Source organism: Bactrocera dorsalis, chromosome 5, assembly GCF_023373825.1.
Source record: "Bactrocera dorsalis isolate Fly_Bdor chromosome 5, ASM2337382v1, whole genome shotgun sequence".
NCBI classification, from domain to species: Eukaryota; Metazoa; Arthropoda; class Insecta; order Diptera; family Tephritidae; genus Bactrocera; species Bactrocera dorsalis.
The window spans coordinates 74,210,704-74,235,449 of record NC_064307.1 but is presented as its reverse complement, the minus strand read 5'-3'; the positions used below and the strand labels follow the sequence as shown (position 1 = coordinate 74,235,449).

At 38.3% G+C, this 24,746-nt stretch overlaps 1 protein-coding gene across 33 annotated transcripts in view; it reads right to left on the bottom strand.

Annotated features, from left to right (window-relative positions):
* Positions 1 to 24,746, bottom strand: part of LOC105227368 (poly(rC)-binding protein 3) — a 232,957-nt gene that overhangs the window by 61,333 nt on the left and 146,878 nt on the right. For 18 of the 33 annotated variants that reach the window (XM_029550669.2, XM_019990687.3, XM_029550676.2 and 15 more), the window contains one exon: positions 16,845 to 16,917. The exons of the other annotated variants lie outside the window; for them this stretch is intronic. The gene's annotated coding sequence lies outside the window, so the exon portion shown is untranslated. The remainder of the gene's footprint in view (positions 1 to 16,844; positions 16,918 to 24,746) is intronic. 33 annotated transcript variants of the gene reach the window in all.

The following is a 24,746-nucleotide window of genomic DNA, read 5'->3' as shown; positions in this document are numbered from 1 at the left end:
AAATTTATAATCCAGCAAGTGTGTGTGTGAATTTTTAGTTGTGTGCGGCTGTGCCGAAATGAAATAAGTACCCAATTCACAAACATAATTCACAGAGTAGGAATTTACCGAATGTGCAACTTTTTGCAATGCCACTTTGACCTGACCAGACCAACAGCTAAGCTCGCCTTAAGATATTTGTCTCTCCACTGCAAGTACATCCCAAGGGTGCACTTCAGAGCAGGCGGAGTTTCGGACGCATGGTTCGGGGCATAGGACGTTCGAGGCACAAGTCGGGAGCGTGGCAAAGGTTGATTGTAAGTCTGTGTCTGTTGCGTTTTCATTCTGTGATAATTTAGAGTCGACAATATTTAAACTAGTTTCAGGCTTACAATGACAAAGTTTTCAGATTTTTTTTCTTTCTTTTTTTTTGCAACATTTTGTGTTTGTTCCGTTTGCTGTCTACATCGGAGCATAAAATTTTGACAATGATAGCGAGTGTGAGCGAAGTATGCAATTTGCATGGCGACCAATTCATAAATAATATAAAGGGTAATTTTTTAAGAGCTTGATAACTTTTTAAAAAAAAAAAAACGCATAAAATTTGCAAAATCTCATCGGTTCTTTATTTGAAACGTTAGATTGGTTCATGACATTTACTTTTTGAAGATAATTTCATTTAAATGTTGACCGCGGCTGCGTCTTAGGTGGTCCATTCGGAAAGTCCAATTTTGGGCAACTTTTTCGAGCATTTCGGCCGGAATAGCCCGAATTTCTTCGGAAATGTTGTCTTCCAAAGCTGGAATAGTTGCTGGCTTATTTCTGTAGACTTTAGACTTGACGTAGCCCCACAAAAAATAGTCTAAAGGCGTTAAATCGCATGATCTTGGTGGCCAACTTACGGGTCCATTTCTTGAGATGAATTGTTGTCCGAAGTTTTCCCTCAAAATGGCCATAGAATCGCGAGCTGTGTGGCATGTAGCGCCATCTTGTTGAAACCACATGTCAACCAAGTTCAGTTCTTCCATTTTTGGCAACAAAAAGTTTGTTAGCATCGAACGATAGCGATCGCCATTCACCGTAACGTTTGCGTCCAACAGCATCTTTGAAAAAATACGGTCCAATGATTCCACCAGCGTACAAACCACACCAAACAGTGCATTTTTCGGGATGCATGGGCAGTTCTTGAACGGCTTCTGGTTGCTCTTCACCCCAAATGCGGCAATTTTGCTTATTTACGTAGCCATTCAACCAGAAATGAGCCTCATCGCTGAACAAAATTTGTCGATAAAACACATTTCGAACCGAACACTGATTTTGGTAATAAAATTCAATGATTTGCAAGCGTTGCTCGTTAGTAAGTCTATTCATGATGAAATGTCAAAGCATACTGAGCATCTTTCTCTTTGACACCATGTCTGAAATCCCACGTGATCTGTCAAATACTAATGCATGAAAATCCTAACCTCAAAAAAATCACCCGTTATTTACTTGCATTTTGTATATATGTATGTATGTGTGTCTATAAGCAAGGATCCAAGGGTATATGTTGTGTGAACCAAGACTGAGTAGCAGTGGGCGGAGAGCCAAGAGCACATGGCGCAATGTAAGCGAAGGTGAAGAGGTCAAAGCGCTTTGCAACTAACTGGCATAACGGGGTTTGCGGCTACACAATTTGCGCGGAACAAAGCCCAACGGGGGAAATCACTGCGCCAGCAGAGTAACTAGAGTACTTGTACCAAATTAATTTGATAATCCCATTCAAATATGCTCCAGTTGTGTCTCTCAAACTAAATATGAAAAGCCGAAGGCAGCCGTCGGCCCAAACAAGCATACTATATACAGCATATACACATAGTATGTTTTGTGCAACCTGACAAATTTAACTGACAGCAGCAGTATTTAGATTGTCCTGCAAGGCTCAAATTTACCTGTGTGCCTGCACTCACACACATTCACACATTCATATGTCTGTATATACGATAAAGTAAGTGAAACCGCAATATTTTTGGAAATTTAGTGCAAACTTAGCAAGCAGACGCCGACGGAGTTTGACGAGGCTACCAGACGTTTGTCCGGCGCATGCTATTACTAACACAAGCACGTAACGGTCATTCTAGTTGTAATGTATACACGATACACGAACATCATTTACTGTCTTTGAAGGGTCGCGTTTATATTCTTTGGAGGCCCTCCTAAATTTAGAACAAATTTTTGCACAGTTTATTTGAAAGACATTATTTTAACATACTTTTAGGCGGTTAATATTATATTTTCTCTTATTTGAGAGAGAGAGAGGGGGCTATAATGAGAAATAGAGAGAAGTAGGGGAGAGAGAGAAGGACTGAATCCGTTCCCACGACAGTCGGGTCTACTGCTAAACTCGGCAGATTTCTATCCCAACAAAAATAACAACAAACGAATGTACAATCCCGTTTAGAAGGAAAGGAAGATGAACCCTCACAATTTTTCGTAGACACTTTCAGTAACTATATGTAGTATAATTCTATGAAAACCTCATAGTTGTAGCCTTTTAAAAGTCTAACACCCTGCCAGTAGGAGCAAGCTGATTTTCTGTCTATTGGTACTGATTCGCTATCACTGTGTCAAAATACCTTTATGCCCAACTGAAACCTAGGCTTTGCAAAACCTTTCGAAACTATACTCGTAACCTCTCTTGTACTGCTCTCTTCAATACACTGAAACTCAATCACTGCACGAGTTAGCCTTCCTATCGTTTATGCATGACCCGCCTGAGTTTACCATCGCAAACTTGTCTCATTCACCTTTCTATATCAAAAATGACAAAAGCCTACACACGACACCTGCAACCCCCACAAACAAACATCTAACGGCAATGGAGACCACAACGCACCAATATATTGACATGTCCTTGTTGTTGGTGGACCGGTGTCGCCTGCACATAAGTTTTAATTAAATGCCACTTCATATTTCTGACAACTAAGGCTCAGTAATTTCAATGGACCGATATTGTACATATACACACATACTAATAGGTGTATATGTATGTATAGAAATTAATGTAGATGCCAAGAGCATTAGAGCACAATGGCATAAGTTTTGACTAACCTTCGAGTCGCCATAAGTATGTACGTGAGTACTTAAAGTAAATTTGCTAGTGTCCTTTTGACACACACAACCTCAGCATATATGTGTGCCTGAGTGGGTTTTTACATACTACATTGTCTATGCTGTGTTTGCCTGATGTCTGTTGCTCGATTATCTGTTCGGCGTACACAAATGTTTGAGTCATTCATAACGAGTCGAACTGAGTTGATTTCCAATTCCCACTTCGCTTCCATAAGCTCACAGTCTAAGTCTCCAACTCCTCCCCTGTTTTTGAAATTTAGTCCATACTCAATTTAGTGCGCGTTCGTCTCTCTAAATCTTCGTTTTCATCATTTGATTTACACCATCCGTTCCATATCGAAACTTATATATTTTACAGATGATGCTGCTGGTGTTGGTAATTAAATTTTATGGTTTGTGTATACATTTCACTCAGTTATGCAAAATTTCATGCTCACCCATACACACATAGATATGCATAAATCTAATGCCAACAAGGTCCTGTGAGACCTGTGTGGGCGCTTAAGAAAGTCGAGTGCTATTGGTGGTGAAATCAAAACTGCTGACCGGCAGAAAAGACGGAGCTATTTGGTGCTGGAAAAATATGTGTCTTTAATTAATGACAAATGAGCCCATCAGGGCGTGTCGAATGGGCAAATATTTGTGTGAAAAGTCAAGGATTTCAACTTACACTTTCTAAATTGCAAGCATACAATTCACAAACAAAGACAATATACATATATAACTAGCTAGGGTATGTTTACCCAGAAATATTCGAAATTTCCATAGAAAGCTTATTTGCAGTTGACCGAAAACGAAAGTCATTAAAATTATAACCACAAATATTGTGGAATAAGTAAGTCACTTTTTTGTTGGTGAGATCGTGTGTATGCCCTTGATATATGTATACATATGTATATATAAATTGCAAATATATTAAAATATAATATGGCCATGATTAATATGTGTCGCATGCAAATTTTGTCAAAATAACCGTAGGCGTAATGATAAATTAATTAAGGAAATTTCTTACGCTGGCTGCCAGCAGTTGAGAGAATAATTATTAAATTTATCTGGCTATTTGGGCATAAATTTTATGAATGTTGTTAGTGCTGACGAAAAAGTGCTTTAAGAGGCATAAATATAGCATTTAAGCGAATTTGTGTGAGTAAGAAAGTGCTTAGGAAGGATGTAAAGGTTTTTAAACAATTTGGTAGATTCTAGGAATTTTCGAAGCCTGAAATATTTCGTGATGGCTGCAGAAATTCATTAGTAAAACTTCGACATCAGCAAACAAGAATTATAAAAGAGACATTTTAATATCAAAAATTTCAAATATTGACCAATATAGCAAACGGTGGACTGAAAAGTACGTAGGTTAACAAATTTTTTTTTCATTAAATTTAAATTTGTTATTAAAAAAAATCAATACCATTTTTTTAATACTTTTGCTTCAAACCTCGAAATAAGCCTCACTCTCTGCGTTTACCTCTCCATTGTTTGCTCAATTTCTTTCCAGCGAGCCGACTTTTGCGTATTTCCACACATGGGAGTCGGTTCCTCATGTGCAGTCCGCTCGGCTCTGACTGTCGATTGGACTCTGGTGCGAAATAATGGAACCGTGATTCAGTCATTGTCAAATGTTAACGTAAGAACTCGGAAGGTCTCAAAAGCTTTCGCATAACCACATATTTATTCACTATCTATCCAATATGCGGGTTTCTCTGGCTGAGCATCAAAACTATTCAGGTCCCCGTTTGCCGAATATGAGGATCACAGTTCCTATTACACTTTTTATGCAAAATATCGGTCACTCTGTGAGATATTTTATTGAAAAAATCCTTTTCAAATAATACTTTTCACTTATGTATGTCAAATATGGATAGTATCGGATCGGGAAGACCACATACCTAATACACAGATTTTCGAACTTCCGGCTGACTTTATAACGCATATATTGGTCAATAGGTGAGTTATTTTAATGAAAATAAGAAAGCGTGTTTTTCTAATAACGGAGCATCTTTGTGCCTAAAATGGACAAGATCGTGTGAAAACTTGCCCTAGCTTTCATATGTTGAACAAACCTTATGCAGCCTTGATCCTGTCAAGTTGCATGAGTACGATATCTTCGATTACGCCCGAACTTAGCGCTTCCCTACTTGCTTTTAATTAATGTTTTCCAATTGGAAATCGACTACAATTCTATACTGAGGAAAGCTATTTCGATCCTATAAACCTTATTAATTTTTTCGCCCTAATTACCTATTTATTACTTAATAGGTTTGTGTGAAAGCGCCTATCAGCCATATTTTCAATACAGTACGGAGAAAAAAGTATAAAAAAATTCTCTAATACATTTTGCACTAGAAGTAAGCAATATTTCGATTTTCTTCCATTGCATGCCACAGCAATAAATGAAAATGGTTCATTTATAATCCATAATCCGAACGATTTTATTACACACATACGACGCATGCACACACACTAAAAGCAATGAAACGAAATCCAAATTCAGGGTACACATACATACAGCGAGCGTTGTGTCCGTAGGAATGTGTTGTTCATAGTTCATGAATTGCTGAGTGGGGTTTATAGCGCATTGCAGCAGCAAGCAATTGTCCCCAGCGTGCTATATACAGTTATGTATGTATATATGTACATACATGTGCGTTTTTACTTGTGAGTTTAATCGAATAAATTCCAAAGTTTAGTTATGTGCCAAATTGGCGGAGGTGCCGAGGGCTTGACAGCCATACACACTTATACCCACACACACACCCACAGTTAAATGTGCAGGCGCTCTAAGCATGACACAGAAATCTAGTGATTGGGGTGGCACGGCCGCCAAAGCTGGAGATTGACCTCTTATTCGCCTCTAGCTTTTGTTTCGAAATTTCAATGGTACAATTTTTCTGTTGTACTAAAATGTGTGGGCACATACGAGCACATGTGTGCGTTTGCAGAGGGTGTGCATGTGTATGTGTGAGAAAAGCCTAAAAGCTAGATTTCATTAAAGTGAGTTCAGAGTGGGGGAAATCGGCGCATTATTTTGGAAAGTGGCAAATTTTTGTTTTAATGAAATTGCCTTTACATTGTAATCATGCCAGTAGAGAAAATATGAACTTGTGGAACATTAGTACTAAAATTGAATTTTAGAACACATGAGTACTAAACCTCATTTCTGACAATAATAATAGTACTAAAATCACTAGACCTAAATTTTTTAGTACTAAAATAAAGCAACCGTTTGCGAATTTAGTACTAAGTTCAAATTTAAGAAAACATGAGTACTAATTATATTTGTACTAAAATCAATTGAGCGTAAAACATTTAGTACTAAAATTATATTTGCGAATTTAGTAGTAAGCTCAAATTTTAGAGCGCATGAGTACTAAATCTTATTTCAGATAATAATATTTGTACTAAAATCAATTGAGCGTGAAACTTTCAATAATAAAATTAGATTATGGGATACTATGGGTTGCGAATTTAATACCAAACTCAAATTTTAGAACACATGAGTACTAAATCTTATTTCGGATAATAATATTGGTACTAAAACCAGTGGACCGTAAAATTTTTAGAACTAAAATTGACCTACCGCAAAATTATTAGTACTAAAATAATATTAAGTTAAAAAATTTAGTTCTTGGTAATAATTTGTTCATTTTAGTACATAGTGCTAATTTTATATAAATATTTACTTAATTTGAAAGTGCTAGTATGCAGTACTTTTAATTTTTAGTACTCATTTTAGAAGAAACACTTAGTTCTTAGTACTAAATTCTCTCTTAAAATAAAAAAGGCTTTTTTGAAGTTCTAAATTTTTCTACATGGTTTTTAAGCATCGCCTGTATGGATGTATGCCTGCAAATCTCATATATCAGTAAAATCGGCAATTTATTCTAAGCTTCGGTAATATAACAAGTCAGCAACATTGAAGATTTTCATTGAAGTACAGTGCTTATATATTTCTTGTTGTTTTGGTTTGCTTATTGAAAATTGAGCAAATCATTTTGATAGGCCATCAGCAGCATCATCAGCAGCAGAAGTGCCAGCAATACAATCATTAGTGTGGCATTACTACCGATTAAGCATAGAATTGCATACGAACGCTACTTGCCACACTAATAGGCATACATAATCATACACACCCACACAATATCTGCAATTGCAGCAATCATCAGCATTATTTTCGGCAACAAAGCAAATACTGCGTAAACACTGAGCAAACTTGCGAGTAAAACAACAAAATATGTTGCTTAATGGCAAAAAGCGCTCCGCCGCAAAGAAGAAGCAGCTAAGACTCGACAAGCGTTTTGCTTACACACACATATGCACAAAAGTCCGCATGGAAATTTTGTGTTTTTGCTGACTCGACTCGGCATTAAGACACAATGTGTTGGCATTTACACATTGGCCACATTTGCAACAAACGCACACACTGCCAACATTCCGCCGCTTGCCATGAGCATTAACGCAAATCATGCAATCAGTTTCAAAGCTATATATACGCTATATGTCAGCCAGGAGGCAATTCATCACTGACGCAATATGACGCAAAGTCCTTGCCAGCGCCAGACCCTTCGTAACAGCAGGCAATAATTGCCGACAAGCTTTTGCGCTTTACTCGGCGCATAATTAAACAATTGTTTGATGAACTCTCAACTTTTTTACGGAATTTTATTTAATTTTTATTATTATTATTTATTACGGTTTTCCGCACCGCTGTCCAGCTTTTGGTGCTTCAACTCTCTACGAGGGCAACGTGCAGCAGTCAGCCGTGAAAGCGTTAATTTTCTACCTTTCATTGCGACTAAGTCTGCCACTCTGTTATGGCGCCCCTTACTCACGCTTCCTAACGCCAGCATACCGCTAACGGTCACGTTAAAGTCAGAGAAGCCGGTAGGCACTTTGAAAATGCAATTAATGATGGGTGCTTACCGTGTGTGCCTGATGTTATGCCATTTTAACCCCGGCATGCTGCAGGGCAAACCCAGTAAACGTGTTGATTGGTGTTGTGGGCGGAAGTGTGTAGCTTCTTGCAACTTCGAGAGAGAACTCTAAGGAGTTCGAATGATAAAGAAAATGGCGCATGTGTTCTTAACTGATCAGCCCACTACTTTTACTCTCTTTTTCTCTCTCTCTTTCGTTAATTTTGTTTTATTTTTCTCCCTCTTCTTTCTCTTTCTCACTTTTTCTTTCCCTATTTCTCCCTCTCTGTTTATCGCTCTATCCCTTTCTCTCTCTCATTCTCTCTATTCCACTGTCTCAACTTCAAGGGTTCGACTGGTGAAGAAAACAGCATAGAAATAAAGTAGTAAGCAGTACATCTATCTTCACTTAAACTCTAGCACTGACTACAATAAACTCCAAAAATAACCTAGCTTAGGAATTGCAAGTTGGAACCAAGCAAGGAAATATGGTTAACTTATTCGAAAATAAGGGATATAGTTGGCTCGACTTTCTTCACACACAGGTTAGGTTAGGTTAAGAAGTCGATCTTAACAGGGATCACACTGCCACTGCTTAGAAAACCGATCCGTTGTGGTAGCTAAAAAACATATATACTGGATCATAGGGCTTTTTCGAATCAACAAAGCGCTTAAAGCTTCTCACAAATTTGATGAGACGGCTTATATCACTTTCGGCTGTCTTCTAGTTCGCTGAAGGAAAGGCAGTGGAGATGTTTCAGCTTTAGTCTTGCAAAGGTGGACAATAGAAGAGAAAGTGCCGGGACTTTTCCACCTCACCCTCCTCCATACAACAATTGAACAGGATTTTTATGGGCATGAATGCCTATTGGAGTGTCAAGTAAGAAATCTTAAGATTGCGGCAAGATAAACTTCTCAGGGCAAGTGCGAGCATAATAAATCGAAACGATCTGCGGAGTATTGTTACTAAACCTCAATGCGGGGTTTTAGATAATAAAGAAACTCCTTGAGCGGGATAAGGCTCTATTTAGGTGTTTTCAGCATCAATCAAGACGTCACCTGACGTTCATTTACAAGAACAGGAAGTGTATGAGTTCTTCTGCTATTTTGAGTATACCTTTCAAGTATTCCTTACTGGGCAGCTGCTCACTATGGTAACTATTAAAATTATATATATAGACTGATGTGCGTCCGCTTGCCACAATAATAACAGGATATTAACACCACACACTTTTATCGCTAGTAATTAATATTTATTGTAAATTATTTAATACTGGAAATTGTGTGTTAAATTTTATTCGAGTTCGCCGTCGGACGTGGCCGTGACACCTGTACGCACACACACACAAACATTTAGATTTGATTGCAGTGAAAGGCAGATGGGCAGGCACGCAATTGCGTTCGCACGTGTATATGTATAACAAATGGTTGTATGTGTATGTGTTAGTAAGCGGCAGTATCCTTTTTTCACACACATACACAGGCGCACACGCATACAAAGTTGGAGTTGTAATGCCAGCTTTGGCAGAAACAAAGCGCCCACTTGTGAATAATTAATTTCGTATACGCGCATAAAAGGATGAAAACAAAAACAAAACAACAACAGCAAAAGCAACAACGCATTGCTGGCGGGTAGATATTTACTTTTTAAGGCTATGCTATTAATGTTTGTTTTTGTATTTATGCGCGAGTGCATCGTAATAAAAGTTCAACCAATGGAGCTCTGGCTATATACTAGCAACTACAAAGGTAATTACACACATACACACGCACGCGCTTACTTCATTTGAAATTTATGAGTTATGTCAAAAAGCGTCCAGTCTCATTTTGCATAGCGGTTTTTGCATAATATTTATTACAATAAACTAAATGAGCAGGGGCGTAGGCACCCCCTCCCAACCGCCTTTGCAATGCAAAGCACGCTGGAACAAGCTATGGACGCCAAAGTGTAGCGCAGTTGGGCCGACCGCGCAGCATCAACTGGATTATAATGCAACGCAATTAACTAAGCGAATTAGTGGCACACAGCTGTTGTGCAACCATGCGGTTGGGGTCAATCAAAGCGCACTAAAATGCATATGGATTAGAGGGATACGCGTATGCCGAGCCAAACGGAGGATTAGTCAAAGTTGTGCAGTTTATCATGCACATATGTATGTATATAATAATTGTTGTAGTTTAAAGAGATAAATAAAATTTTGTGAGCGGAGGCGAAATTTTGGTTTATGAATTTCTGTGAAAATTTCGAACTGAGAGGCGAGAGAAGCGAGACTAATTCATAAATCGAAGACTTTAAAGCACAATGAAGGAAAATAAGACTTTTTAACGGTTGATTTGTATGGCAGCTATATGCTATAGTGGTCCGATCTGAACAAAGTTTTCGGAAAATGTATCGTTGTCCCGGAAAATTATTCACAGCAAACTTCGTGAAGATATCTTGACAAATAAAAAAGTTTTCCATACAAGGACTTGATTCCGATCGATATGCTGTAGCGGTCCGATATCAACATTACCGACAATTAAGCAGTTTCATAGGGAGAGGAGTACGTGTGTGAAATTTCAGATCGTTACCTTCGAAACTGAACGACTAGAAAGACACCAGAGTACGAGCCTCATAGCCTAGTACTAGTCCTAGTATCCTAAGCGATTGTCAGAAAAATGCTGGCAAGAAAACTGTATATAACCTTGGAGGTCTTTGCTGACAGTTAATGTTTTAGATATAACAATCTCGAGCTCTGACGATCCAAAGCTGACATAAATAGTTAAAAACGCAAATTCTTGGATCGTTAAAAATAAGAAGTAGCCGAAAAGCGGAGGATCGCAAGAGATATAAATTCTATTCATCAGACAAAAATAAGTTTCTTATAAGAAATCTTTATCTCAATTTATTTTTCTATAAAATTTCGACGAAACATAAAAAATCAGTCTTACGAAACACTTAAGTGTCCGTATGTAAGCGCGCTCTCATGAATATGCATGAAAATCAAATGAAATATATGAGCGCCGAAGCAACTCTGTTTAATCTATGTACATTGATAATATATTCATGACAAATTGCACTTATATGGTAATCGATGTGTGAGCAGAAACAACATGAGCAGTAGAGAGAATGAAGAGAGTGAGGAAAAACATGCGAATAATTAAAACACGAAGATGCTTTCAGCTGCCGGAGAGAATGAAGTATGGAAGTTAAAGCAGCGCGCCAAGGGTGCATGCTATGACTGGCTGCTAATGAAACAGGACGAACTTTGTCTCGAGCGGAACAACGGACGAAGTGCTGTCATTAAAAACATGTAAAATATTCGTAATGTGATGTAAGGAAACATTAAAAAAAAAGAGGCAGAGTGCATGTGACACGCGGAAAATAAGAGTGGGCGAGCAGAGAAACCGAGAGGTGGCAAATAACAAGTCACGGGAAGGTGAAGTTGGTGCGCGACGCATTTTTGACATGGCAGTGATGGGTTTGTTCAAGTAGTACCCACCTAAAGAGTATGTGAGCGCGTGAAGAGCTTAAAGCGCGCTTACGAAGGACATTACGACGCAGCACAAGTAAAGAGGTTGAAGTATGAAAAAAGCTGGTGGAGGTAAGACGAACGAAGCACTGAATGACAATGTGAAGTGACAGGCGAAGTATTTGAGGTGACTGTGTGACTGACTAACTGACTGGCAGGCAGGCGGACGAACGGACGGACAAACAGGACAAGCAACTGACAGTGAAGCTAAGTAGACAAGAGCGCTATGAGACGGAAGAACAAAATGTGTAAGTGTGAGAGGAAGTCGATGTAGAGGCAACGCGCTAACGGTGTAGGAGTCGAACAAAGTGAAGAAGAGGAGTTAAGGTAGAAGAATATTTGTGGCCAACAAAACTGTGCGAAGTAACGAATCTATTAAAAATGTATTAAGCGAGTTTCAGGGAAATGAGAGGCGTGGCGATATGGCTTGTGAGCCATACAACGCCGGTGTTTGTCGCGCAACGAAAGTGGCAAAGTGGCGGTCGGGTTGGAATGTAGCGATTAAATGCACGCAATATTGGCAGTAAGTGTACGCGACAAGCGGTAAAACTGGAGGCAACATGACCTCTGAAGCACCAGCTCAAGCGAACTGCCGGAAAAGAGTAGAAGAGGAGCGGTGTTTGCAAAAGGATGCAAGAGTAGGAAGCCAGCTTGTAAAGCGTTGCGAAAAAAGTCAACAGACGGTAAACATGAGTCGGGATATAGTAAAAGACGGGGTCTGAGTTTAATGGGCGGTATGTTGATTGCAGTAATGACGAAAGCGTTGAATAAAAGGTGAAAATGGCGCACTTCCTACCTACCCACAACACAAAAAGCGTCGGTTTGTCTCGTGACGCGTCGCTTGTTGGGTAAATATGATTGCCTGAGCGGTGTGGCAGAAAACCGACAAGCACTTGCTGGTGTAGCGAATCGCAAGCAGCCATACTGGGTAGGTAGGAGCTGACTTGGAAGCCTGTAGTGGAACTGGAGGGGAGGAAACGCATGTACATATGTATTAATATTTAAGTGGAAAACGGCAGTTTCCACACATGCAAAGCGCGGCGAAGCCAACGCTGCCACCTAAAACGAGAAAGAGGGGTAAGAGATTGCATAAAATCACGTGTGTACTAATGTTGCGGTACTTATTTCTTACACATACAAACGTTTGGGGACAGCTCCAGTTTTTCTTGTGCGCTTTTAACGGCAGTTAGGTCTAAAACAAATTGGCGCTGGCAACCTCTTCTATATACCAAGCTTTTGGTGAAGGCGCAAATGCTGAAAAATTGTAGCAGGTTTAAGCGAAGCCTTACAAAGCAAACGAGGAAAAAACAAATATGGCAGCAGTCTCATTCGCTGGGGAAACTGGTCCAGCCACATATGCGTCAAAGCGGCTATGCGACATGCCAACCGACAGCGACAGCAATGGTCTAAGCAGGGCGTTAAAAAGGAAAAATCACAAAAAAGAAGAAAAATAACAAAAAAAAAAAAACAGAAATATAAAAAGAGGAAAAATCACAAAAAAAATTAAGAAAAAAACATCAAAAAGAGAAAGACTGAAGACACACATGTGGAAAATATGCAGCTTTCAATTAGGAATGGGCTTAGGCGACGGCTATCATGCATGCAGGCAATGCCATCTCACAATTCCACAAAGGCGCAAACATGACAGGTGTAAAAGAAGCCTACACAAAGGCGCCAAGCATTTGTCGTGGTGTTATTTCGTCGCAGAGAAACGAAATTGAAGTGGGGGGTGGAATACGAAACAATTTCAGAAATAATAATGCGACAAAATAACAGACAATACGGAACGTTTAGTCCCTGTGGTGTCGCTGGAATTTGATTGTGTTGGAACAAGCAAACGAAATGAAAAAGTTCATAACACAACAAACGCAGCAAAAACAAATAGAGCAAAAATTATGCGAAAAAAGTTAAGTTATGCATTAAAAGCAGGCGAAAAATATAAGCCACATTGAAAATAAATAAATAAAATTATAGAAACAAATAACAAAAAATGTTCAACGTATATCAGCAAATGTCTAGTTTAAAAGTTTAATAGAATATTTTCATGTAGAGTATGTATGTATATGTATGTAAGTATGTATTAACGTCCAAAAATTTGAAATTCTATAGATGGCACTGAAGTCAAATTATTGCAAGAAATCAGATCTGCAATCCATTTAAACTCATATACGAAATAGTGTGCTCTTAACTCCGTAGAAGCCATTGAGAAGCCTCCGGAGAGCAATACATCGAACTATAAAGAGAGCTCGGGAGAAAGAAATTACAATAAAACAAAATGTACCGTCAATTTTAATTCTCGTAAGAATTACTGAACTAAATAGAATAATGGAAACCCCACAATTAGTTTAAGCCTCGAATCAACACAAAATAAAAAACTTTAATGAAAACTCAGAATAAAACGAGGGTGAAAATATAAACGAATAAAAGTGACACACAAGTAAATCACGTATAACCCAGCGACACCCTTAAAACATAGAAAATAAACACTCCCCTAACAAGAAAAAAAAACAAAAACAACAACAAAAAATGTTGCTGTCAACACCGAAATAGTCCAGCGTCAGGTGTAAAAAAGCAGAAACCGCCAGCTAGCGCGCTAATGACGTTGACAGCAAACAACAAAAATAAATGTGTGCAAATGAATAACAACTAAACAACAAAAGCAACAAAAACAACATTGATAATATATGTACGCAGGCAAGCGCTGACAACATTTGGCAATTACAGTTACAAGCGAATTTTTTCGTACCCCCAAATGGCTAGAGTTGTTTGCCTGTTGTTGTTGTTGTTTTAGCTGTATATAATACGAGTAAGCGCCCATACCAGCGCTGTTGTTGCTGCTGGCTTTAATATGTATGTTAAATCACGTTTGACACGCCGTATAAGCGTCGCGTCTGCGCCACTGCGGCACAGCGTAGGTATGTCTGTGTGGTCTGGTGTGGACTGGGTCACTAAAACATCGTTTTTATTGGTCATTAAAATGATAATTTAAAATTTCTAATTTATTTTTGGCGCATCGTAAAAAATCCAGTAGCTGGCCGGGGTTGCCAGTTAGCTACAAACAAACATATATTTGTATACTTTGATATATGCTTGTAATATACAAAAATAGCTGTGATATTTGCTTTTAAGCGCTATTTTATATGATTTATCTCGTTTTGTTTTATTCATTTATGGTGCTGAGGAATGCCAGGGCATAGAGTAAGCGAATATTTAAAGTAGATTTATGTCTGCTGTTTATTAGGTCAGTGGGTTGAGTTGGGAGATGCGACACAAAAAAAGTATTAAAACAAAAAAAATATTAAGTTCATTTGCAATGAAGCTATGTATAATAGCCTACACTAATCAAACAATGAAGTCTCCATATGGATCGTTCAGTTTATATGACAGCTATATGATATAGCAGTCTGATTTGTAAAATTTCTTCAGGTAATGTACCGTTGTCTTAGAAAATAATATATATTAAATTTGGTAAAGATATCTCGTCAAATACAAAAGATTTCCATAGAAGGACTTGATTCCGATCGAACAGTTTGTATGGCAGCTGTATGCTAAAGAGGTGCGACATGAGCAATTTCTACGAATCAACAGCTTCCTGAGGACACAAGGATGTGTGCAAAATTTCAGACCGATAGCTCAAAAACTGAGGAAAAAGCTCGCGTATATACAGACGGAGATGGCTAAACTCAGTTCTGAGCGTCTCTGTAAACCAATTTCATAGCAATTTGCGTCAAGGCAATCACAACCCACCCACCACTTCATAGCGCGCGTCAACACCTGCAACTTGTATGCCTTCAAGTCCTACAGAAAACTACAAAATAACGGTAAACGCTGCAAAGCAACTAGCATACTGCCCGAAGTACTAATGCTACTGTCATCTGTTTGTATGTAATTAACAGCCGTAATGTGCTGCCGCTCTTAGCCAAACAACTGTAAATGAGAGCACAACACTGTAATTGCATGGAAAACTTACAGTCGAAATTGAATTTTGCGCTATTAATGCATTTTCTCATTATAATTACACGGGCAAAGTGATTTCAAAGGAAATGCAAATTAATAAAAAAAAAAAAGAAGGAATAATTTTTACTGCTTTTAAATTTCAATTACTATCAAAAATATGCTCGCGTCGGTTAAAAAAAATGTTGTTAAAGCAAAATTTAATTATTCTTTAAGCTCTTCGTTATTATATTGCTTGTCGAAGGCAGTTGCCAGCAAATCATTGAAATGAAGCTTGTGGGCAGTGACGGTTGACTTTAGAAACTGAAGAGGGTCATCGGAATATATTTTTAATCAATTACAACAAAAAAAAAAAATATAAACATTTGTAAATATTTTCCTTATTATTATAAAATCTTTCGGAGTCCCGAATAGTAGTTTTTTGAATACCGAAATTTCTCAAATCTGCTACAAAGTTATTAATAATAGTCATAAAACATACTGCAGCTATCTCTCATTTTTGGAACTCACTATCTTTTCGGGATCCCGAACTGTTAATAGCAAACCCGAAATTTTTTTATAATTTTTATTGTCGAATATTTTGTAAAAACTATATTAACCTTAATACTATTCAGAAAATGTTCGCGATCGAGAGACATTAATTGCATATCCGGAAATTTGGGGATCAATTTCAATCAATCTTTTGAAAATACCTTGTTTTCTTCACTACTATTCAGAAAATGATCGCGATCGCCAGTCATTAATTGCAAGTCCCGCAATTTCGGGGTCAAAGTTTTTGTTAAATTTTCATTTTATTATAACCTAACCATTTTACCATTCGGGATCCCATGCCATTAATTGCAAATCCCGAAATTTTGGCATCTATTTTCTTGTCAAATCGATTGAAATTACGCTATTATCTTCATTATTATTCAGAAAATTTTCGCGATCGCGATACACTAATTGCAAATCTCGAAATCTCGGGATCAATTTTTTTGTAAAATCTGTTGAAAATACTTTATTATCTGCATTACTTTTCAGAAATCTTTATAGAAACCAATTGTCTGTTACCCCTGCTATCGTACCGACTTTGGATATCACGTTCAATAAACAAATATTTTTTACTATTTTCTCATCATAACACATCATAAGCTGATGCTTTTTCGCATCTGGTAAGCGTTATTGATTGACTATTTTTTTACGTCATTGAAATGCAAATGTAAAATTAGCTAAAACAAATTGGCGCCATCACGGACTGTTAGAACATAAAAAATGACAGTAGCAATTTTATTCATTAAAAAACTGTTTTTATCTCTAATTAAAACATTTATGATGTTTTTACAATATAAACAACTTAAGGCCGTAGAGTAATAATTGTATAAATTGTGGTACTTACGAAAATAGTCCAAACGTTCAAAGAGAACTTTGCAAGTCGCATAAATTTGCTATTCAAATGGCTTAATCGAGAGCTGCAATGAAAGAGCGAGAGAGGAAAAGTTAATTAATTTTACAATTAAATTTGCAAAACTTTGACGAGCAAAGAAAAAAGTGCATAAAGGAGGCAAAACGATGTATTTATGTTAATAAATAATAATAAAATAGACGAAAACGCAATTGAAGTGAGGCACAACACACAGCAAACTCTTCTGCGAAAAATGTTCAAGAACGAAATTCTTAAAATTGCATCTTGCGGGAGGAGAACACTCTCTAAACTTGATGTCGCAAAAGTCTTAGACTTCGCTGTTACTTCTTATGCTTAGTGTACAGAACAAGCTCGAGCGCTGTCTAAGAACAGGTGGCAACCATCTCTTACAACTGTAATCATTATAAGCAACTTTAGGCGCTTGCAGCTGGGACATGAAATGCAGGGAAAAGGGAAATTAAACTTTTCATGTCTCACAGCAAAAAGGAAAAAAGCAAAGAAGGTAACAGAACACTGACTCTTCGACAAGTTCTGCGATAAAGTGCGGTTAGACAAAGTGAGAGATGTGGGTGTATTAACATTGCCACGGTCGGTTGACTGCTTTGCTTATACGAATTAACGGTGCGTTACTGTTAAACAGCCTACGACAAAGTGTGCGTTCACAAGGGCGCAACTTGAGATGAGTGATAAATAGAGATAACTGCAAATAAAATTGTATATATGAGTGGGTCAAAAAGTTTGTGGAGCAATGTTGACATATGTATAAGTCAATTCAAGGACTTGATTTTGATCCAATAGTTTGTATGGCAGCTTTTTAGTCCAATATCGGTTCGGACAGTAGGTGTTGCGGCTGCTAGAAAGCGGTTGCATATAACTATAATGAGTTCCAGGCCACAAAGGAGTTCGAGGAAACGAAATATGCCAATATGATTTTGCCAAAAATACCATTCCTCTGGCTACCGAACAAGTACAGGAAATAAGGAAGTCACTAAAAAGATATACATACATACAATGAAATTTCAAAAAGGGCTGACAGGCGGGTTAGGGCGCCTACATGCAGGACGGTTACTGATGTAATGACTGGGGACCATATTCCATTCTACAACAAACTCATATACTTTTTTGTTCCAATAAGTCACATATTCAATGAATTCAAACGCAATCAAGCGGTTACCCAAGTGGTGTTCTTATTTTTACGATCAGCAATTCCTCTGCAATTTCGCCAACCAAGCGATACGATCAAGGTCATTGACCGTTTCTTCCTCTGCTACTTAAACAAATTTTGGACGCTCTTTGAAGCCTGAAAATGCAAAAAAATCCGTAATCAACGGACGTTCTTTTGGGACATGTGCGCGCTGAAAGCTTAAGCGCTCATATGGGTACAGAATTAGCGATCGACAAGCAGAATAACTACAACAACAATAAGAGCGTACAGCAATAACGTTTGCAGTGAAATCACATTAGCGAGTAACTTGAGCCATTGCAGTTTGCGCTGTGTAAATAATATGCGCACAACAACAACAAATCTGTACAAAAAGCAACAAAAACATGTTCAGCCGAGTGAATGCATACATAAATATGGTAAAAAGAAAAAAAAAAACAAAAGCAAAGCTTACTTTTTATAAGAACCTCAGAGCGTGGTAAAAAGTAAACCGGTGTTAGATGCAGGAGTGTACAAAAAATACTACAAAAACGATGACAACAATAACACCAACTATATGCGCAAATAAAGCACATGGCCGAGATTGAATTAGACTGAAACGAGTCGAACGAACGGTAAAAGAACCCCGCGCAGGCACATGCAATGCAACACAGCCACGACTGAGCGGGTGAGAGGCAACAGCGCGGCAAGTTGTTGGCGTTCAACGGCGAATCGCAGTGGCATATAACAATTCTATACGCCAAGCACGGCAAGCTGGTGGATAAGCTCTGTCTTATTTTTGGTTGTTGTTGTCGCGTTTAGTTCGTCAGCCTCTCACACGGTTGGACAAGAAAGTGTCGACTTTTCGGTAAGCCGAGAACCGCAGCTAAAGCGGTAGTTTGCATTTGTGTATGTGTGTGTGTTTGCCAAGTAGCGGTTTTGGCCTTTGCGTTAGGCTCGAGATCATCACAGCTAAACTCAGCGCATCTCGCTGTTGCTGGTATTGGATTTCGAAAACTTGTCAAGAATATCTGAGCTTCGTCAGTTTGCATGTGTGTGTGCGGGGCGTTATATTTTTAAAAATTGCATATGAGCGCCAATATAATGAGAATGGCGCAATATTTACATATGTACGTGTGTGCGCATGAAATTTCATGCTACCTCTTGCTGTTTCCCCAAAAAACCTTCAGCTGGCAACGCGCTTTGCTCTTCAAATGGCAAAGTAAAACAATACTTGTATAGAGAAATATTGCAAAAATTACAGCATCTTCAAATGCTTTTGTTCTCAAGTAACACAAAAGGATCTAAAACAAAAAATATTGTGTCTGGCTGCTTTGAAAAATTTGCTTTTGAGTCGCATGCAAATTGTTATTTGCATTTTTATTGCGTTTGGCAATGCTCTTGGCTATTAGGATGCTGTGCGCGACAAACAGTTGCTTTGCATAATGTAATCATGTCTTCTTTACCTTTCTCTAATATTGCTTAGCGATTTTTCAAGACTTTAAACACGTTTGAGACCAAAGATTACAATTATTATCTATTTAAATATCTATAGACTCAATAGAAATCGTATTCCTTCAAATGAAAATTCACGAAAACTTGGATCACTGTGTCGGAGAGGCCACTCATGGCTGCTTTTTCTCTGCTCACATACCGAGGAGGGAGATGTGGATGAGTAGAAGTCGCGGGAGAAGCGGCACATTGAGAGAATATTGAAGAGGGAGTTATGTGTAAGGAGCTCTCCGTCAATATTAGCTTGAGGCAATCGAACCAAAGTGACCGGTATTCTAAGCTGTCTAAGTGAGGTCCCTCTTAGGATCTTCCTCTAAACCTAACCTCACTTTTCTAAGCTGTTTAAGTGAGATACGTGTTGGGATTGACTTCTTTAACTAACCGAACCTAACCTACTTGAGGAAATACGTTTCAAGCATTCTTTGAGCAAACAAAGTTAACGGTAAACGCCAAATATAGTCATTGCTTTTGGCAAAATTTCGAATTTAACTGTAGAATAATAAACATTTTTACTTGCATGACAAAGCACAATGTCGGATTTCCAACAAATAGACATGCAACATGCACCCTATAATATGACTAAGGACATAAAGCTAAGCTAAACTTAGTGCTGCCGCTCCGTATTTTGCTAGCTTGACCCGTTTTGATGATCTATAAACCTTTTTACGAGACACAAAACTGGAATGGCAACAGTAAAAAGAATAGCAAATTTGGCAATTCACCACACAAGGTGCTCGGGCGCAGGTGAAAATAAATCTGCTTAAGAGCAGCGACAACAAAAGTACTCCATTTGCACTAGGCCAGTCGCCGCTTGTTTGCTTAGCTCACAGCCTAATACATGGCAAAGACTAAGTCCTAAGACTACATGTGAACTGCCGTTGCTTAAGACAACGCACACAACATATGTTGCAAATGCAAGCTTGCTGCTAAGTTGTCAAGTTATTATTACAAATGTTGCACACTTTGCGACCCCGGCTTGCTGCCAGCCGCTGGGTTGCAACAGTGTTGCCACTTCTGGCTGCTTTGTTGCTGTTGTAAAAGTTTACATTGTCGGCGCTTAAAGTGTGTGCAACTGTTTCGAATGTAGTGCGTTAGTATCCTTATATAGAATAGACTGCCTTATAGAGTGCAGCCACTGAAGTGGAGTAGCTTTCTGGGTGGCGTTGCGCCGAAAGTGGTAGTAAATGTGCGGCCAGTCGTAAATGCAATTGCCATGCAGTCGGTTTTGAGCCAAAAACATTTGCTTGTGACGAAAATAAAAACAAAAAAATGTGTCTGTATGTATGTAAAAATACAGTGATTGTTAAATGTTGCATACAAAGAGGCGGCAGGATGTAGAAATACATACATATATTCATATATGTATACTATACGTATGTACATATACATATGACTCCATTCAGCTAAGTATGCTTCTAAGTAGAGTGCTTGTATGTTTGGTACGAAATGCTTCTTTAGGGTGCCCATAAAAAATTACTAATAGATGACGGTAAAAAAGGGGTTGGACAGCACTTAAACCCTTTTACGAGAAAAGTAATAAAAAGATAAGAAATAAAAGTGAAATAAAATAGAGAAATTCAGCAAGGGTTAATTTGGAGTGGAGTAGCAGCTTAAAAATCAGCTGTAAGCCAAAAATCCCTTCGTACTTACGAAAGCTTGAAACAACTAGACTAATAATAGAACGCCAAAAATTCAAAGGAAAAAATACCTTGGTGAATCTTCCTTATTGATAGATGACAAGCAAATATTTGAAGGACACCTTTCAGCTATAAGGCTCAACTAAGAAATCTGCCTTGAAAAGCAAATTTTCGAAAAAAAAATTCTCTTCTTCCTTACTGGCGTGGACTTCGCTTACGTGGTTATATCCGATTTAATAACTGCGTCGTCGTCGACTAGTCGTTTCTTCTCTTCGCTGTTTGACGCCAATTGGAGATACCTAGTCCTTCTCCACCTGATCTCTCCACCGAAATGGAGGTCTTTCCTTTCCTCGGCTTCTCCCACGGGTACTGAATCGAATACTTTCTAAGCTGGAATGTTCTCAACCATCCGGAAAACATGACCGTAGCCGCAGTCTCTTGATTCGCTGAACTATATGTTATGTCAATGACAATTTTTCTAGGTCTAAAGCCACACCTCTTTTTTGCTTTAAACGTACTGTCAACTGGATTTAGGTACAATAAGAGCTAGCTGGATATGGCACTTCATAACCTCGAATTTAGAAAACATTAAAATGATTTGTGTAAGAAATCGGGAATATTTTTGGACTGCCTGCAATTTAGCAAACATAACTCAAGCAAGAATAAAGCACTGTCAAGTAAAAATAATGACTGGCTGGTATTTCAATAGATCAGAAACCAGTCGAGAGAGAAGTAAGTAGGAAGCATACTAAAACTAAAAAGAAGGAAAGAAGCAAGTAATACTATCAAGACTGTATAAAAATAGTCTTAGAGTAATATGTATGAAGTACTCGTATACCTCAAGCCCCAACCCTAAAATGTTGCCCTCCATACAGTAGTATTAAGCTATTTACTAACTTTTTACGTAATATACTATTTATACAAAAATCAAACAGCAACAACAATATTTTTCACAAGTATGCTTACACAACAGTCAGTTGACAGTCGTCTGGCAGTTTGTAAGCAGTCGGCCACGCGTAAAACGCTGCCGAGCACTCATTCTACACACGCGAACAATACACGAACACCTCCCTAACAGCACTAAGCTTTTTTGTTTTTAACGACAACTCCTGAATGTCACCTGTCCAAAGACTTTTCAGAGACAATAAAGCTTAAAAGGTCCACCACCTCAAACCCCTTTCTTTCTGCTGGTACGTGCTTTGTGTTATTCACTTTTGAAAGGTTTTAATGCGCAGAGCTTAAGTGGAGGTAAGCAAAGGGGAGAAATATATGCTCGTGTGTTATTTAAAAATATATGTAAATACTGAATGTATGGCATGTGAGTAGCTAAGCTATGTAAAGCATATGTGCATGTGCTTATGTAATGCTCATGCCACTTTGTGGGTGTTTGCAATGCAACTAAATACTCGTATTGTAGAAATTTGTAACTGGAGTACCATGAATGGGTATTCCGTAGGTGTGTATTGCTCAGTCGTCGTCGTCGTCGTCATTAATGTTATTGCGGTTGTTTTTGTAATATATACTCGGCATGTTTACCTCTGCGCTTGTGTAAGGTTTCTTCCACTTTTGTTTTGCGTTTACTGGAAAAAAATTTAGTTCGAAGGTTTTCAGACCGATGTGCGATATGGTGAAATTGTAAAAAAGTAAGAAAATTTAATGAAATGGTAATTAACTCTTAACATTGGTATAGAACACCCTTAGAACCTGATAGAACCAATGGAACATTTTAAGATGGATGGTGTTTGAAAAGTAGGCAGTTTTTCACAGAAATCTCTTTTGAATCCCAAGTATTATTCAAATGAGATTTCGCAGATGAAATTGTAGAATCTTGTTGTGAATAAGGACTTGAAAACTCACGCTCAATCAACCGTTCTAGTGGGGAAGACTATGCTAAGGAGTCTGCAAAATGTTTTTTGAAAAAACTGGTTTTTGATAAAAGCAACTGTGCAAAGATTTGCTCGATGATTTGATCCCGAGATGCGAAGCCCGGATCTCTTAATTTGCGTTCATCTTGAAGAAATCTAACCGACTTCGGAATCAGAGACCTAGCTATTACTTGCTTCAATATTTCTCTTCAGAGCTTTTGAAATACGACTTGTGTAATAGAAAGAGGTGCTGACATAATTTGCTACCCAAACCGAATCCTTAGTAATCTCGAATGATAACTTTTCATAAGGTTTCCTTCGACTTGTGTTCTCAGAGACCTAACCGAACCATGCGAACGTGGATAAAAATGGTTTCAGAGTTAATAACAAATAATAATTAAGTTCGGGACAAAAAGCAGTCTCCACAAAGACTGCTTAAGTTTGGACAAAGCTTTGGAAAACTGAACCATTTAACGTGAGGAATGGTTAGAGGTAGGGTTTAGTGGTGCTTCATGACGGACGGTAGATGCTATGGGTTTGGTGAAGAAAAACAAGTTGTAACAGAGAGGAATCAAGAGTCTAAGAGTCGTTACGCTACTTCAGTCTACTTTCCCGGTTGCAACTTTACTCCCTCCAAAATGGCACGCTATGCCTTCGGATTCGTTGCAGTCTCTAATAAACGGCATTTCTTTGTCTTCTACTTATTGCTGGGCGTGTAATTTTCCCCACCTTCGCTGTTACTTTGCACAGCATGCAATTTAACGTCTTCTTCGCCATTGCTTGCCACATTGCCATCAATGATCAATGAAATGTGTACTCTTTTTGTGCTCAGTGCTATTGTTGTTATTTGCTCTTTGCGCATTCATTGTATGCTTCGTAGCTGTTATTGTTTTAAGTTGCTTATTGTTTTGTGAGTATGTAAGTATGTTTGTCTGGGTGGTGTTGCCACTTTTTCGTCGCTCAAGTGTGAAATGAGAACAGCGTCGTGTCGCGGATGCGCCAAGGAAAAGCTTTTGTATTTTTGCAATACAAATGTAAAAACAAATAAGCGGAGAGGAGAGTGCAAAAGAAACAATCAGAGCTAAAAAAAGCAACAAATTGAAAAAATCCAACAAATACAAACAATCGGAAGAAGAAGCGGCGCAAGAAGCACGTTTGATTTTCTTTGCAAAGTTGTGAGTGTTGCAGCAGCAACTTCGGCGGCAAGAAGTCATTGCTCTTTGCCAATATATTTGCGGTATTTGTAATGATTGTTGTTGTGCTGTAACCAGTACTGTCATTGGATGTTTTGTTTGCAGACGAAGTGAGAAAATAAACTTTTGCCAACTCTCTACTTCTTCTTCTTTATGCTATTTTCTATTATCGCGCGACTTTGTTGCGGTTTTTTGGCACAGAAATTAAAAATCTCTTTCAGCTTGTCGTCGCCAAGCCGAAGTTTTTTCTGCGGCTTAAGTTGTGAGTCTATCTGTCTAGCAGCATTGGCGCGTCCGCTAGTAGACGCTGCCGCTCATTAGCAGTGGTGTCTTAAGTCTTTTTTGTGGAACAATTGTAACAGCAACGAATTAAAATGTTTAAAGTTTTTCAGTTTGCTGTGAAGTTACTGAGATAAATAGTTGTGGTGTGGTTTCACTTAGCAATTTTGCACTGTTTTTAGGCAACTATGTGAAATTGCTGCTTGCTAACCTAAATTGAGGTTACTAGTATGTATGCAGAGAGTTCC